General features: G+C 39.3%; 1 pseudogene; it reads left to right on the top strand.

Annotated features, from left to right (window-relative positions):
- The first annotated feature begins 4455 nt into the window (after positions 1–4455).
- On the top strand, positions 4456–4575 carry LOC129904760 (5S ribosomal RNA; annotated as a pseudogene).
- The last annotated feature ends 13952 nt before the right edge of the window (positions 4576–18527 follow it).

Raw genomic sequence — 18527 nt, 5'->3', positions numbered from 1 at the left:
CATCAACATCCTCAACTTAGAACCATTATTTGTCCTCAAGCAATGACGCAAAACAAAATAACACGATGCACAAACACAAACAACTATAAGAAGATATATGTCATGACCCAACCCCATAGGCCGCGACTGGGGTCCGACCTGGACCCTCCGTATATATATTTATAAGCCATGGTCATATCGAATTATAAACATGCAATGCATATAAATCAAGTGTAGTCAAACCGGACTACAATGACACGATACGTACATGAAAACCCCTATGAGTCATAACATTTTGTATGTCTGTAGCCTCTTTCATTCGTATCATAATATGAAAGGACATGCTAGCCGATAAGGCTGCCACAACATAATAACATATATCATACATCATGTAGACCCAGCTAAATCAAACTGACATACACAACCCATATATACATATCTACAGACCTCTAAAAATATTAACAACAACATATGGTGGGACAAGGCCTCTGCCGTACCCCTAAATAGACAAAATAATTCTATACATTAATGGTCAGTATCAAAACTAGGCTCCGATACAATGGAGCCTCCTCCAGCTAAGCTAAGCGGAATCCTAAGCTGAGGACTCCCAAAACCTGTACCTATACCTGCGGGCATAAAATACAGCCCCCCGAAGAAAGAAGGTCAGTACGATATATGTACTGAGTATGTAAAACATAACATAATACAACTGGAAGTATATCTGAGATAAAGGAACAGGGGATAAGATATCAAATTAGAAACTTGTACCTGTACTTTGTGAATTACAAAAACATGCATGTTCGAATCATATCATATAGCCGGCCCTTTCTAGGGTCCGGTGAATCACCTCTATAAAAACATCATGGCCCCAATGCCATCACCACCTTATTATAACACATCATATATATATATATATATATATATATATATATATATATATATATACATACGTATCTCGACCCTCTAGTGAGGGGCTCGGTGGACAATGTAGTGAATTATGCACGATTACTATTCCTAGCCCAGAACTCGGTGAAAGAAGTGCTACAGTATACACGAGTAGAGTAGTGAGTAACCATATGCAATTTAAATTATTATCAGAGACTTGACAAAATAAGACAATTAAGCTTTTGTTTGAGGAACTGAGTAATGGTGTAGTCATCTCGAGTGTCCTCTAAATGCCATTATGGGCTGCCTCAAAAGTAATCTCGAGGACCCTAAACATGTATCAACATAGGGCCAAATTATTTATGGAATCAAAACACTTAATCTCGTATAGTATTTAAGACTTGGGGCCTGTACATTTGGTACCTCTTTAACATATAGAAGTTTCTAGGAAAATAGTTCACTACTATCAGAGTTCGATATTCAAAAGTAAATAGGAGATGTTAAGAATGGAGTTACTCCAGATCTCACATCATACTTAACTTACCACTAAGACATGCCAGAAAAGAAAGAGGGTAAACTCTATATAGTCTATACTTTTCTTCAGGTGGTCATTATGTACACATCTCGTACCCAGCCCATTCTGGGGCTCGGTGAACAACTATGACATCATAATCTCATTTTTATACCAAGTACATATCAAGAGAAAGGAAAGATAGTTTCCCATACACTACTCTTTAGCACGTAGAAGCCTTAACATGCAATGCCAAATTTCCAATCATACCCCTAATAACTATAGAAAACCAACAACAACAACCTGTAACATATATACAAGCAATTCACACCAACATTACACAATACAAACCCCAAACAACTCACTCAAAACTATCAAAACGTGAATTTTGGACAGCTTACTATCTTACATTGTCGCTTCGTTCCGAAGGAGTAATTGAGGGAAACAGGATTTATGTCCTCCATGAAAGTTATAGACATATGTATTAAGGTCGCATATAATTTTGAATCACACCTACATCAATTCCGTACAAAATGATATGCCCAAAATACCAACAGCAGTCCGTGTAAAATTTCTAAAACCAAAACCTGGGCAGTACCTCCTCTATACTTCATCACCCTTTTTCAAGAATATAAATGCAAAATAGGATTTTAAAGGCTAAATTAAAGTTATATACCTATGAAATACCTTTCTAAAACATATTGAATCACTCGAAATAAAGCTGTACACAATAAGTTATACTAATATTACTTACAACAGTCCCTTCCAAAAATGAGTTTGTTAACTATTTCTTAACATTTTCTCTCTTTGTTCTTTCAACTTCCTCTCAAGTTCCAAACTGAAGAATTAATTCCGTAGACATCGTAAGATATATATATATATATCTCCATGTAGTTGAGGAATATCGTATATAATTAATTTATGGAGGAAAATTGGAAAACTCACCTTGAACTTTTCAAACCATGGCTGCCTCTTTCTCTCACGTTTTCTCTCTTATTCTTGGCTTAGTGTTGGATGAATAATAAAGTACTTAGTCACATATTACATATATATAGGGTGGCTTTGGAGGTGACATATGTCATCCCTATAGGGTGACACGTGTCCAGCCCCTATTGGGCCACGTATTCATACTGCCAATTGGGGGCTGCTACGTGGCGGTAGGGTCTACCTCCCCCAAGCAGGTGGGTCACCTACTTTACCCCAAGTAGGTGGGTCACCTGTTTGCTTGAGGTACTGCCACGTGTCACTCCCTCATTGGCTGCCACATGTCTTTTTTTCCCCTTCCTTGTGGGTTCGTAATCTTGTCTTATTTTAAGAGCCTATGTAATCCGTGCTACGCAAGCTTGGTACGTACTCAAATAGCTCAAGTGTATAATACTTCTAAATTAGTAGCTTACGTAGGTAAATCGAGTCCTACGACTTATTTCTTGGCCTCCAACTCTTTCCGGACTCTCCTGACTCTATTTCCAACCTTCTCTACTACGGAGTATCACATTCTCCCCTCCTTGGAGTTGTTTGCTAGTGTCTGGACAGTGGGTATCTCCTGGCCACTTTCAATAAGACTAGGAACACATTTCGAGGTTCAAAAGTACGGGGTGTAACATCCTTCCCCCCTTTAGAACAATCATCCCCGAATGTTAAAATTTTCCTTAGAACTTTATATAGAGTATAGGGAGATTCCTTTCTATTATGATAACACCCACTTCCCTCTAAATAGTTATTATACGAGTTCTAGGAGTTGGGGCTACCTATAGATATCGGAAATAGGTACGAATACTTGTGTTCCATGTCCTCTTCAATTTCTTAGGTCATCCTCTTTTCTAGTTTTGGTCTTGCCACAATATATTGACAGAAGGCACGTCTTTAGTCTACGATCTTCTGGTTTGCCGATCTAAGATGGAGATAGGTTGTTCCTCATAGGATTCCATTTTCTGGACATCATCTATCGAACATACTCTAGGTGGCTCGTCAGTACCCTTGTAAAGCATCCTTATCTGATGGATTGGGCGTATAGTTCCCAAATAAGGTGGTAAGCTCAACTCACCGACCACCTTACCCACCTTACTAGCAACTTGATACAGTCTAATATATTTTGGGTTAAGTTTCCTTTTCTAGGTGACCCTATTATGAACATCCAATCATCAAATTGAACTCTGTATGTCGATGTCGATTATCTGTATATCATTTTTGCTGACTCTGGGCTTTTAGTCAATAGCTTGCTTAATCATGTCGAGGCCTTTTTAGCTTAGTCTTTCTAACATCGACCCATCCAATAAGGGACTTACACGTCTTGCTCTACCAGTCTTGTACGAGGCCATTGGGATACTGAAGTAGTAATTATTATTGTAGGTAACTTGATAATGATGGATAATTATCCTAGCTACCTTTGAAGTTAACAACACCAGCTCATGACATATCTTCTAGCGTTTAAATGGTATGCTTTAGCCCATTCATCAAGTTTGAGGGTAAAGTAGTGTACGAAGACTTATGTGTCTTCCCAATTTCTTTGCAGATTAATTCTCGGTGGTTAATTGTAACTTGGGCTCCTTCATCTGGGATAAGAGCTATGGGGACTCCGTAAGGTCGTACCACTCTTTTACCCTATAATTTTACACTTTCTCGGCTGAGTAAGTAGCCTTTGATCGAAGGAGGAGGGGCTAATATCATTAATCCACGAGTAACATTCCCTCCAAAGTCATCTAGCGCTGGAGTGCGAAGTGAGTCTTGTAGCCCTGGTTATATTGTGGGATTTTCGACCTCGCGTATTACTTCTTGTCTTCCGTAAATTAGATCAACTAGTATCCTTACCTTTTGGTTTTTTTTTTCCGCCCTAAGTGTTGGCTGCCAAGTGGTGTCAAAATTCTCTCTCCCATTGGCCCGTATAGCCATTCTATGGTTTGCCTCTCATTAACTAGTACTATGTTGAAGAGCTGTGGCATTCGAGTGCATCGTCAGTTAGCAATTAGCTAATCCTTCTTATCTTGCTTAAATCCTTTTAACAATACCCTCAACGTAATTTATAGTACTCTAGAAACATAATCTTATGTCATTTCTCCGCCGCTAGTTCAAATTCTTTCATCTCGCGCGACCACACCCACACTATCGCACTAAATTCCACCAGAATTTAGAAGTTAAGCGTGCTTGGGAGAGAGAAATACTGGGATGGGTGACCTCCTTGGGAAGTCCTCATGTCGCGTTTCATGGCAATCCTTGCAATAATGTGTGGGGCACTCAACTTACCCTAAAATTTATCTTAGCGTCGTCTCACTCGTCTTTATGTGTTGCCTTGCCCTTTCCTCTGTTATCTTGCAACCAGCATAGGGGTAGATCTTTAGTTCCCCTACGACCATGTCCCTTTTTGGTCATTTTGGTTTAACTCCTCCTATTGTATTCCCCCATTTTTGTACGCACCCATTCATTGGGGTTGGCTACTGAGTAGCGCTAAAGTTCATTCATATAGTGACCTTTAGAGCCACTTTGAATTCCATCTATCCTTAGTTGGTATAGTCCCGAAGAATTTGGCATATAAGCTCGCCATCCTATAGTAACCAGCTAGTTCTGCCCGTCTTACTTAAACCCTTTTACACTTTCCTTACCCCAGCTGGTAACACTTTATTGTTGTTATCTCGTGTCTTCCTTTACCTTTACAAAACTGTGAGAAGGTGCTCAACTTAACCTGAGAAATATCCTAGCGTCATCTCGCTAGGTCTCACCTTGTCACACTTCTTTTCTTTCCCCTATTCACTTTGTGTTCTTGTCATTTCCTACCACAGGAGGCTTTCTATTCTTTTGTCCTTGGTTATACATCTATCGTAACATCATTTGCGACCAACTCTATAGCTAACATTTTGGCTTTTGGTCTAGCATGCTGTCATTATCTTTTGTAGTGCCCCTTGAGTTATTCGATATCCTTTTATTGCTATATTCTTTTTCTTTTATACGTACCCACCTTCTAGTGTTATGTTATTCCAGGTCTGTTTGGAAACTTCTTAACACTATCCTGCATAGCATGCTAACTTCTATCCAATTATTGACGACTTCTAGATCCTTCTAACTTGGTTCAACAAAGGATCTTATTGAAGTTTAAGCATCCATCTTGAACATGTTGCCACATCAATTGCCTTTATCTTACCCTTTGCAGTTTTCTAACTTGCTTCCCTCCTTTAGAGGGTACTTATACCCTTATCCGCTTATATTTTGCTCTATGTCCAGTCTCCTTCCCCAATGTACTTGGTACTGTATCAGGTTCCCATCTTTCTGCATTTTTTTTGCCAACCTGATTATCCAGGTATGGAATCTTAGCTAAATCATGAAACGATGAGAACCTTTTCATACATAGTGTGACACCTCATCTATTAATCTATACTTGAGTAATGGGACCTATGGGACTACTCTCTAAGGCCACATTCTACTTATCTTCATCAAAAATTATTTAGTACTTGTAGTCGTTTCAATTTCAATTAGGCAGTACTAGTATTCCGACGATAACTATTCTACGTTTTCTTGAAGTAGTGGCTTTGTCCCCACCCTATATCCTTTGTTCCTTGAGATGAATGGAAGCTGCGCCTTTTATTCCTTGGGGTGAATGTAGGTTATACCAATTATTCCTTAAGTTTGCCATCCTCGTCCCTTAAGGGTTCCACTATTTTCAGGGCGACATGGTGTACCCGCGTCATTCCTTTATATCTTAAGCTCCATACTCTTGTTGTGTACTCAACGCTGGCTTTTAACTTAGTCAACGTATACTAAGTGCGCCTTACTAGTGGTCCTACTTTATCGTTGTATAATTGGATCACACCATTCAATTCATACTTACATATCCCCTTTTTAGTTTGTACTCACATTCAGTTCCTGACATCTCTTTGAGGTGCTTCTGTCCGAAGCTCTTTTCCCAATTAGTCGGTGGAGGACTATCAACTTTTATAGTAAACCATTTTTCAACCATTGTTGGAAGAAACTAGAATCTCTTAAACATCACAGTACTTTTGTTAATACTTGACCTACCTGGTCTCATTCCGAGTTTATCCTCGAGTTATGAAAAACTTATCTAATTTACAATTAGGAGTTGGGGGCTTGGTACTTTTCAAGAAAAGTGAACTCAATTGCTGGACATTTTATCCTTTACCCGGAGTTTTTCTTTCCTTTCCTACAACACAAATACGGCTGGAGATACCGTGATCTGAACTATCCTGCTCAGATAGGCTTTTGTTTCTCTGAAATAAAACTCTCCCAGTAGGAATGGTGCCCCTTGTCGATGACATGAAGAGTACCTCCTACAGATTTAATTAAACACAATAGGGGTACTTGGTATCCACTTCCAGGACATTTTATAAAGCTATGTTTCATTCCTTTTTCTTGTCCTGGGAAAATTTTGGCAGAGTTTCCTCTATATTTCTTACTTATCCCAAACCTGCACGCAGAAAATACCAACAATGCCTCACAGGGCCAACACGTATATATATTCATATTATATCACAGCCACACAGGGCTTTTAATATCATCTCATATCGTAGCCATACAAGGCTTTCAACGTTAACAATAGTATGAAAGTAATGGACTTACTTCATATGTCTAATTTCAAACTGCATCTGTTGCACTTTCTGTCTGCTTTCCTTTCAGGTTTCAACTATACATTTAAATCACATGTCAATACCTTATCCAACAGATATCTTTTGGGCCTTTACTTTACTTACATATGTGCTTCATAACTTCCCATATAATCACTTACTTCCTTCTGTTGATGTTGTCCTTCTGTTAAGATCCAAGGTTAGTATAAGAAATTTTCCTATGACTCGGAAATATAGCAGGATCTCATATATAAAAGAAAGGTAACAACCTAAATGTCTTGTAGCCTCCTGTTTATAGATGTGGTGCGCAACACATCGATACATAAGATTCTACTAGACACAGTCTGCAGATAATCCAAGGACAAACTGCTCTGATACAACTTCTGTCACGACCCAATCCTGTAGGCCGCGATTGGGGTCCGACCTGGACCCCTCGTATACATATCTATCAGCCGTGGTCATATCGAATTATAAACATGCAATGCATATAAATCAAGTGTAGTCAAACTGGACTACAATGACACGATATGTACATGAGAACCCCCATGGGTCATAACATTTCGTATATCTGTAGCCTCTTTCATTCGTTTCATAATATGAAAAGGCATGCTAGCCGACAAGGCTGCCACAACATAATAACATATATCATACATCATGTAGACCCAGCTGAATCAAACTAACATATATAACCCACATATACATATCTGCAGACCTCTAAAAATATTAACGACAACATATGGCGGGACAGGACCCCCACCGTACCCTTGAATAGATAAAACAATTCTATACATTAATGGTCAGTATCAAAACTAGGCTCTGATATAATGGAGCCTCCTCTAGCTGAGCTGAGCGGAATCCTAAGCTAATGGACTCCCAAAACTTGTACCTGTACCTACGGGCATGAAATGCAGCCCCCCGAAGAAATGGGGTCAATACGATATATGTACTGAGTATGTAAAACATAACATAATACAACTGGAAGTATATCTGAGATAGAGGAACATGGGATAAGATATCAAATCAGAAACATGTACCTATACTTTGTGAATTACAAAAACATGCATGTTTGAATCATATCATATAGCCGGCCCTTTGGGGGGTTCGGTGAATCACCTCTGTCAAACCATCATGGCCCTAGTGCCATCACCACCTTATTACAACATATCATCATATATATATACATACGTATCCTGTCTCTATAGTAAAGGGCTCGGTGGACAATGTAGTGAATTATGCACGATTACTATTCTCGGCCCGAGACTCGGTGAAAAAAGTGCTACAGTATACACGAGTAGAGTAGTGAGTAACTATATGCAATTTAAATTATTATTAGAGACTTGACAAAATAAGACAATTAAGCTTTTGTTTGAGGACCCGAGTAACGGTGTAGTCATCTCAAGTGTCCTCTAAATGCCATTATGGGCTGCCTCAAAAGTAATCTCGGGGACCCTAGACATGTATCAACATAGGGCCAAATCATTTATGGAATCAAAACACTTAGTCTTGTATAGTCTTTAAGACTTGGGGCCTGTACATTTGGTACCTCTTTAACATATAGAAGTTTCCAGGGAAATAGTTCACTACTATAAGAGTTCGATATTCAAAAGTAAATAGGAGATGTTAGGAATGGAGTTACTCCGGAGCTCACATCATATTTAACTTACCACTAAGACATGCCAGAAAAGAAAGAGGGTAAACTCTATATAGTCTGTACTTTCCTTCAGGTGGTCATTATGTACACATCTCGTACCCAGCCCATCCTGGGGCTCTGTTAACAACTATGGCATCATAATCTCATTTTCATACCAAGTACATATCAAGAGAAAGGAAAGATAGTTTCCCATACACTTCTCTTTAGCATGTAGAAGCCTTAACAGGCAATGCTCAATTCTTGTAGGGGTGTCAACACCTAACTGGAGTTAGGGATTATGAAGCGTACCTAGAGTTATGGGAATGGAATTATCCCCACATTCCGCATACAATTCACTTAAGGCTAAGACTTGCCAAAAGGAAAGAAAGATAGCTGTACGTACTTATACCAAAACATGCCAAGAGAAAGCTTTACATACCTTTTATGAGTTACTCTTTATCCCATTCACCTCGTCGTCCTTTGGACCTATTCAACATGAAAGTAATGCGAATATCAACCACTCTGTACTTTCCAACACCTTCAGTTGCACCTTAGTATTCATGGAACCTATTTCCTTGTTCGTTTCTTCGACTAGTCCTTTAATTAGTTAAGGCGTTAACGAAAATTGGGCTGCACCTCCCCTATAACGTGACCTATCCAAATTTCCAATCACACCCCTAATAAATACATCCAACCAACAACAATAACCTGCAACATATATACAAGCAATTCACAAAACATTACACAATACAAACCCCAAATAACTCACTCAAAACTATCAAAACGTGAATTCTGGACAACTTACTATCTTGTATTGTCGCTTCATTTCGAAGAGGTAATTGAGGGAAACAGGATTTATGTCCTCAATGAAAGTTATAGACATGTGCCTTAGGGTGTCATACAATTTAGAATCACCCCTACATAAATTCCTTACAAAAAGATATGCCCGTGTAAGATTTCCAAAACCAAAACCTGGACAGTACCTCCTCTATACTGCATCACCCTTTTTCGAGAAGATAAAAGCAAAACTGGATTTTAAAGTATAAATGAAAGTTATAGAACTATGAAATACCTTTCAAAAACATATTGAATCACTCAAAACGAAGCTGTAAACAAGAATTGATACAATTAATACTAACAACATTCCCTTCCAAAAACGGGTTTGTTAACTAGTTCTTAACATTTTCTCTCTTTGTTCTTTCAACTTCCTCTCAAGTTCCAAGCTGAAGAATTAATTCTGTAGACATCGTAAGATACATATATACATCTTCATATGGTTGAGGAACACCGTAGATAATTAATTCACGGAGGAAAATTGGAAAACTCACCTTGAACTTTTCAAACCATGGCTGCCTCTTTCTCTCATGTTTTCTCTCTTATTCTTGGTTGAGTTTTGGATGAATAATGAAGTACTTAGTCACATATTACACATATATAGGGTGGATTTGGTGGTGACACGTGTCATCCCCATAGGATGACACATGTCCAGCCGCTATTGGGTCACGTATCTATGCTGCCAATCGAGGGCTGCCACGTGGCGGTGGGGTCCACCTCCCCCAAGCAGGTGGGTCACCTGTTTACTTAAGGTGCTGCCACGTGTCACTCCCTCATTGGCTGCCACATGTCTTTTTTTTCCCTTTCTCGTGGATTTGTAATCTCGTCTTATTTTAAGAGCCTATGTAATCCATGCTACGCAAGCTTGGTACGTACTCAAATAGCTCAAGTGTATAAGACTTCTAAATTAGTAGCTTACGTAGGTAAATCGAGTCCTACGACTCATTTCTTGGCCTCCAACTCTTTCCGGACTCTCCTGACTCTATTTCCAACCTTCTCTACTACAGAGTATCACATTCTCCCCTCCTTGGAGTCGTTTGCTAGTGTCTGGAAAGTAGGGATCTCCTGGCCACTTTCAAGAAGACTAGGAACACATTTCAAGGTTCAAAAGTGTGGGGTGTAACAATATATAGCAGTCCAACACATAAACTATGACCCTCTTATTCAATCGACTCAACTATGCAATGTACTGATAGTTTAACTAACTCACAAGGATTGATTTATGATATCACACTACTCATAGTCAACCAAGAAAATGCAAACAACAATGTATCTATCAATATAGCAACTCAACAGTATAATCACAGTGTCCTCGCCCCAAAGAAGTCTCTCACACAGTATGCATAAATAAAATAGAGATAGAAACGAACTCACTCACACTTGTAAATGAACGTCAATCAATGCACATGTTCATACTATAGGCTTGCTCTTATTTTCTAAACTGCACTTTTGATTAGCTCGTTTAGGATCACATTAGGACTTTCTGTTCTTGTAACGTAGGCTCGTGCTCGGGTATGATACATTTGGGATTTAAGTGACTGTTTTTCCCTTCTTTGATGCTACTTTGACTTAGCTACTTCTTTTTCAGCCCCAACCTAGTTCATCCCCTTGTTCCTTTCTCTATTTACGCCCGGGTATGGTTTCCGCTTATGTTCTTCTCTTTATTTTCAAGTGTGTTTCTTATAGCAATTTTGAATTTCATGCTGCATTCTTTTATTTCTTTAGCGGCCACACCTTTTATATTATTCCTTTTCCTCTCATCACACAACTCTTTTCATACCCCAACCTTTCCTCTTCTCTTTATAGTAGCCACCTTCAACTTAGGCTTTTTGCCTGAGTTGAGGTGCAAATTATCCTAGGATAGACCAGGGTCAAGATAAAGGTCTATAGTTAGACATGGAAGGTGATTTGTGTTATTTTAAAGAAAGGTCTTTTTCAAGCTTGAATTTTTGGTTCAATGGGTACAACTTCATTTGGTTGGTTATGTTTAGGCTAAGTAGCTCATTTTCAACAACAACCTATGATCTTGTCCTAATCAAGTAATCTAATTATTTTAGTGAGACTAACCTGACCAGTTTTAACTTATAGATGCATTGTGCAAACTAGGTAGTTCAGCTCTCACACACATGGCACATATGTTATATTATTCAGCACCAATCAACACAGTCATGTCCTAGCTAGCATTTGATCGACAAGTCAATATATACAATGTCCTATAAGATCCTAACAAGTTAGTTTTCAAATTCAATTTTCAATTGGGAGTAATTTTTGTTTAATTCAAAGCCTTCATTATCACAGGCTACTATATACTTCTATAGACTCTTGTATTTATACAAAACAACCTAAACATGCATATTCTACTAGATATTATGCTTGAGAGAAAATAAACATGGCAACAACAACTCCCAAGCATCAGGATGCCCCACCCCTATCAAAAAACTGTGCATTATCTTTAATTGCACATCAAAAGACTCAAAAGTAAATACAATAAAGACGATCATACATGTGACGCCCTAGACATTAGTCGATGGCGGTATCATGGCACCAATGGTGGATGATGCACTCAATGTTATAGGCTCACACAAAAGGGTCATCGCCCATAGAAGGATGAGCGTGCTGGCAGGCACCTCACTAGTAGTCACAACTAGAGTCGGGATCTTAGTAGTCTCAGAAGGAGTGACTCCACTAGCCAATGCGCCAACCTTTACATCTCCAAACTGCTGTCTCTTTAGCTCATCTATCTCCTAGGCTGCCTTTTTGGAAGCATGTACAACTCTTTTGGCTTCCTTTTCCTTAGCCCTTCTTGCCTTTTCTACATCATCAAGGGAGCTATCTCTATGTTGCCGCTTCTTACCCTTGCCCTTTTTATCGAACCTGGGTGCTAAATTCGAGCCCTATACCTCATCTAACTGCACGGGCACGAAGGTGCAAAAAATAACTATAACAAAGCATATGTAGTAATACCAAGAACAATAATGGAAGATATTGCAATTTATCTAGGTCCTTACGCAAGGCGGTCAACTCTAAACGCATGGACTTGGTCTCCTCAACACCTAATCGTCTACTCTGATCAGTAAGGTCTCAAGGCCATCAATGCAACCCTGCACCAGGGAGATCTCCTGTCTGAAATTAGATCGAAGTTGGGTTGTCTCCTATTGTATCCATGCCTGAACCACCCTAGGTAGCCGCTCAATCACTTCATCTACCAAATCCCATGTCTATCGCTGATCCTAAACCAATCTCTCAAGGAGTGAATAAGAACTAGTGATAATTATACCTAAAATTGCGGGCAGAAGGGGTAGGCCTAGTATAGACCTTGGGCTGCCGGGTGGCCTCCTCTATAGGAGGGACTGAAGTCTCATCCTCCAAAGATAAAGTAGGAGGGGTAGGCCTGTGGTCATAGGAATTGGCACAATAGTTGACCCGGCTTGGTCTTGTAAAATGGTTGTCCAAGTGATTGATCAATGCCACATTTGTGGAATTCTTCACTGTAGTGCGTTTGTCAAAGTATTTGCACACTGGGTACTCGTGGACTCCCAAAACTCCTGAATTATGCACGAGAATGGTAGCCCAGCTCGCTTATTAAAAGCTTTATTATGAATCTTAGCTGCAATCAAATGACCATTGTATAGTCCAAAGCGAGCCATAATACAAGCTATTAATGACGCCTGTGATGGGTGGAGTGTGTTGTCATTTCCTATTGGCCGGAGATGAGCATAGATAATTTTCCACCAAAACTTTATCGAGAATGTGAGGGATGGGTTAGTCATCAGTTTCTTTGGGTTAGTGAACCAAGGTGCATTTACACCCTCAATGGAAATTAACTTGACAATTCACCGCATAATCAGAAGTCGCTCTACTAGGTTGCTCATCTACTCCTCATTAATAACCATATGGTACCAGTTCTTATAGAGACCCATCTGAACATCAGTATGGAAGGTTGGACCATAAAAGAACCTATTTATCATGGTCTTGGAGATATCCACTACCTTTTTACAAACCAGTACTTCATTCAGTAGTGGTGACCTCAATGTAATGGCCTTTTTTTTGAGGTCTCATCATGAATCACATTCAGCATCATAGCGACATAAGCAGAGTAGAACCCCCGATTGAGATTATCACTATAATAGCCCAGGTCCTTTGTCATCCACCCGAAATGCTTGTAGAATAACTCCTTGAGCTTAGTAAGTGCAGAGAGGGTATCGGTGATAACCCAGATTTCTGGTATAATGGGTCTTTTATTCAAGCTCTTAGAACCTTTGGTCAAGCCATTGGCAAATATTTCATATTGACTCAAAATGAGCCACCTATTTCTCAAGAATGAAAAAAGTTTTCTAAGCTCGATCAAATCACTTTCTCTCTAATTAGCAAATTGCTCAATACTATCCTATCCGTCTTCACCACTGCCCGCTACTAGACTCACCCTCAGGCTACTCATTTTCTCCATTACGTTCATCTATGAATTGTGCCTTTTTTCCGCTTTCTTTATCATTCAAGCTGACTGCCTTTTCTTTAGACTGGGAGGGAGCATCTTCGGCTGCGACATCTTCCTTGGATCTAATGGTATGGGGTGCGTGAGGAGAAAAAATATTGGTCATGACTTGCACCTCGGACCCACTAGATGAGTTTCTTCCCGACTCATGATCTAAATTTATCTCTGGTTCTTAGGAGGAAATATCGTCGAGTTAGGACTTGGGCTTTGTGCATTTGGGTCCTGTCGTACTTGAAAATTCGACAAGCAGTTCGTATTCAAACAAGAAAATATGACAAATTTAAATGGGTACTCAAATTTCCCTGTATTTTATACAAGCATAACAATGAACCTTAAGAAATAACGTCGCTCAATCTATCCTAGGGTGATCATAAGCTAAAACGAAAATAGAACTCTTTCTCTATGGTGGGCCTTCACGGGTTGTTAAGGGCTTCACGAATGGTAAAGGGTTCCATAGTGACTTCCACAACCGCTTTAGGGAATCCCCTGGAATTTTTCTAATTGTTGGCACCACAGACAACACCACTGCCCGTGATAAAGCTCAAGGTATGTTATGCCTTTCGTGATCCTACACTTAGAGAAGTCTCAAGTGTGGAGACGATAGGCCTCTACATCGGGATGTGAAGTGCAATACAGTCTGTGATGAAGGTCATTGTCCCCAACATCACATAGGTCTGCCATTGTCGAACCTCCTAGAGTTCTAACTCAATATCCAACACACATATTGAATCATTCTTAGCACCTGAACAATCCCCACATATTTTTTTATATTTACAGAAGCAATTAGTTTTGAACTACCCCCAACAATATATGCACAAATGATCATTACCATGAACCAACCCCCAATTTACATCAAACAAAAAGAATGTAAGGGATACATACTTTTGCACCTCACTTCACACTATTTGGTTGATGTTGGGACTTGAAACAATCGAGTGTGTGGTTTTTAGACTTCACAATATTCTTGTACTAATTCAAATCAGTGGGAGTAAGAGGGATTTTCTTCATGATGCATAGGATCAGACATTTTTTTTGTTCTTTGCTTTGTAGTAGAGAAGATGGGAATGGTCCGTATTTGGGTGGAAATGGGTAAAAACCCAATAACCCTATGCAATATTTGGGGCTGGGTCAAAATTCTGTAGGCTTAAAATTAATTAGCCGCTTAGGTTTCATGGTTCGTGATGAATGCTTGTGAAGAGCACCATGATCCGTTTTCCCCTCTATAGTGATGGACTTGGAGAAAAAAAGGAGCAATCTTACCTAGGATTCACGAAAGGCTAAATGTTCTGTGAAGTCTATCATGGGCCATAACCACTATGAACCTAAAGTTCATTAAGCCTGTACCCATCACGCCTCTTCACTACGGGTCGTCGTGCTTGATACGGTCCATATAGGTGCATGTGGTGGAATGCCTTGGGCAATTTTAAATGTTTTCTCTTCCTTCACAACCCTGCACTCACAGAACATACTGTGATACTATAAAAACATCAAATAACAACATTTAACCTATCTACTACAAATATAATCCATGGGTTGACTACTTAGACTTCATCAAGGTAGAGCTTCACATCAGTACTTGCCTCTTCATTTGACCCCAAATAGAGTTTCACACGCTGTGTATATATCTTGAACTTGTGCCCATCTTGTGCTTCAATCTCAAGTGCACCATGTGGGAACACTCTTGGTACAGTGAAAAGGCCAAACCACTTTGATTTTAACTTACCTGGAAACAATCTCAGTCTAGAGTTGAACAACAACACTAAATCACCATGATAGAACTCTCACTTCTCGATATATCGATCATGATATAGATTTATCCACTCTTTGTACAGAGCTTCTCTCTCATGTGCTCTTAGATGAAACTCATCTATCTCATTTATCTGTTCTAGCCTCATGTTTGAAGCTTCACTCCACCTCAGATTTAACTTCTTTAGTATCCATAACGCCTTGTCCTATAGCTATACAAGCAGATAACATGTCTTTCCAAAAACTAGATATAGTGACATATCAATAGGTGTTTTGAAAGCTGTTCGATATGACCATAACGCATCATCAAGCTTTCTTGACTAATCTGTTTTATTTTCAGTCAGGCATAACTAAGATTTCTTTTATCTCTCTGTTAGACATTTTAACCTGCCCAATCTACTGAGGATGATATAGAGTAGCCACCTTATACTGATCTACACCATATTTGATTAATAGAATGTGAAAGATCTTGTTACAGAAATGGGACCCCTATCACTGATAATTGCTTTGGGAGTGCCAAACCTGGAGATGATGTTCTTTTTCAAGAACCCCGCCACACTCTTGCTTTCATTATCTACTGAAGCCACAACTTCCACCCATTTGGAGACATAGTTGAATGCGACCAGGACATACTTCAGACCATATAAGCTCACAAATGGTCTAATAAAGTTGATACCACAAACATCAAAAAGCTCAACCTCTAGGATTGGAGTCATAGGAAACTATTTTCTCCTTGATATAGCACCTTGCCTTTGGCATTTGTCATAACTCTTTGATAGATCATATGTATCTCTGTAGATAGTGGGGCAATAATAGCCGCATTGAAGCACCTTTTGAGATATTTGGGCTCCACCATGATGTCTACCCCTGGAGAAGAGTGAAAGGCCTCAAGAATACTCAATATCTTCACTTCCAATATACATTGCCTGATTAGATTATCAGAACCTATTTAAACAAGTATGAATCATCCCGAATGTACCTTTTCACATCATGTTAGAACTTCTTTCTCTATTGGAATGTCAGGTCCTCAGGCATCATGTCACTAACCAAGTAATTGGAAAAGTCAACATACCAAGGAATAATATCATGAGCAACAGCTAATACCTGCTCATCTTGGAACGAATCATCAATCTCAAGCTCATCCCCATCTCTTTTTTTAGCTTCTAGCCTACACAAGTGATCTGCTACTTGATTTTGACACCCGTTTCTGTCCTTGACTTCAAAGTTGAATTCTAATAGCTAAGGAACTCATCTTATCAACCTTAGCTTTGCATCCTTCTTTGCCATTAAGTACCTTAGAGTTGCATGGTTAGTCAGCACTATCACTTTCTACCTAGAACGTACGCTCTGAATTTCTTGAATGCTTACACAACTACTAGCAACTCCTATTCAGTGATAGTGTAGTTCTTCTGAGCTATATTTAATGCTTTGCTTGTATAGTAGATGGGGTGAAAAATCTTGTTGCGCTTTTTCCCTAGAATAACCCCCAAAGTGACACCACTTGTATCACACATGATCTCGAGTGGTGAAGACCAGTTAGTAGAAATAATAACTGGCGTTGAGATCAGTTTTCCTTCAAGCACTCAAACGCCTTCATGCATGACTTATCAAAATAGAACTCCACCTATTTCTCCAACAATTTTCAAATGGATATGCAATTTTGGAGAAATCTATTATGAATCTCCTATAGAACCCAACATGGCCCAAGAAACTGTGGATACCCTTCACAGAGATAGGAGGGATCAACTTCTTAATAACTTCAATCTTCACTTTTTCCACCTCCAAGCCTTTTTCTAAAATCTTGTGGCCTAGCACAATACCTTCTTTGACCATGATGTGGCACTTTTCCCATTCATAAGTAGGTTGGCCTCTTCACATCTCTGCAATGACTTGTTAAAATTTAACAAATAGTCATGGAAAGTATTACCTACCATAGAAAAGTCATCCATGAATAACTCTATAGTGTCTTCTACCATATCTAAGAATATTGACATCATACACCTCTAGAATGTGGCGGGCGTATTACATAGTCCAAAAGGCATATGTCATATGGATATATAAAGGTGGTTTTCTCTTGATCCTCCGATGCTATAGAGATCTGATTGTAATCAGAGTACCCATCTACGAAATAGTACCAACCTCTACCTTCAAGCTTGTCTAGCATCTGGTCTATGAAAGGTATTGGGAATTGGTCTTTCAAGGTCCATTGGTTGAGATTTCTGTAGTCCATGCAAACTCGCCATCCTGTGACTGGCCAAAGTAGAACTAGCTCATTCTTATCATTCATAACAACCATCATACCACTCTTTTTGGGGACACACTGCACAAGACTAACCCAAATTGCTATCTGAAATTGGGTACGCAACACTTGCGTCAAGCCACTTTATTTTCTCCTTCTTTACCACCTTTTGCATATGTGGGTTCAACCTTCACTGATGCTCAATGCTAGAAATGCAGTCCTCTTTTAACTAGATCTTATGGGTGCAAATGCTAGGGGGTATGCCAATGATGTCAGCAATGGTCTAACTAATTGCCTTTTTTTACCTTTTATTTACCTCGACAAGTTCTTAAACCCACTCTTCATTCAAATCTATAGCAACAATCACTAGAAAAGTGTTATTTTCACCCAAGAACACATATCTCAGATGAAATGGTAGCTCTTTCAATTCAAGCACAAACGGCTACTCAATGGATGGTTTGGAGGAAGGAGTTGGTCTATTCTTCAAATAGATATCCAGATTTTTATGAGCATAAGGGCGTGATCCCAAGCCCTGCAAAACATTTATAGTCTCATCAAACTCTTCTAAGCACTCACACTCAAAGTTCATGATCACGGCAGCTGATGTCTCGATAATGAACTTTTTCTCAATAGATGCCTCAATA

The sequence above is a fragment of the Solanum dulcamara genome, chromosome 9, assembly GCF_947179165.1.
Source record: "Solanum dulcamara chromosome 9, daSolDulc1.2, whole genome shotgun sequence".
Lineage (NCBI taxonomy): Eukaryota > Viridiplantae > Streptophyta > Magnoliopsida > Solanales > Solanaceae > Solanum > Solanum dulcamara.
The sequence above is the reverse complement of the archived record's forward strand: the minus strand, read 5'-3'. Positions and strand labels throughout refer to the sequence as shown.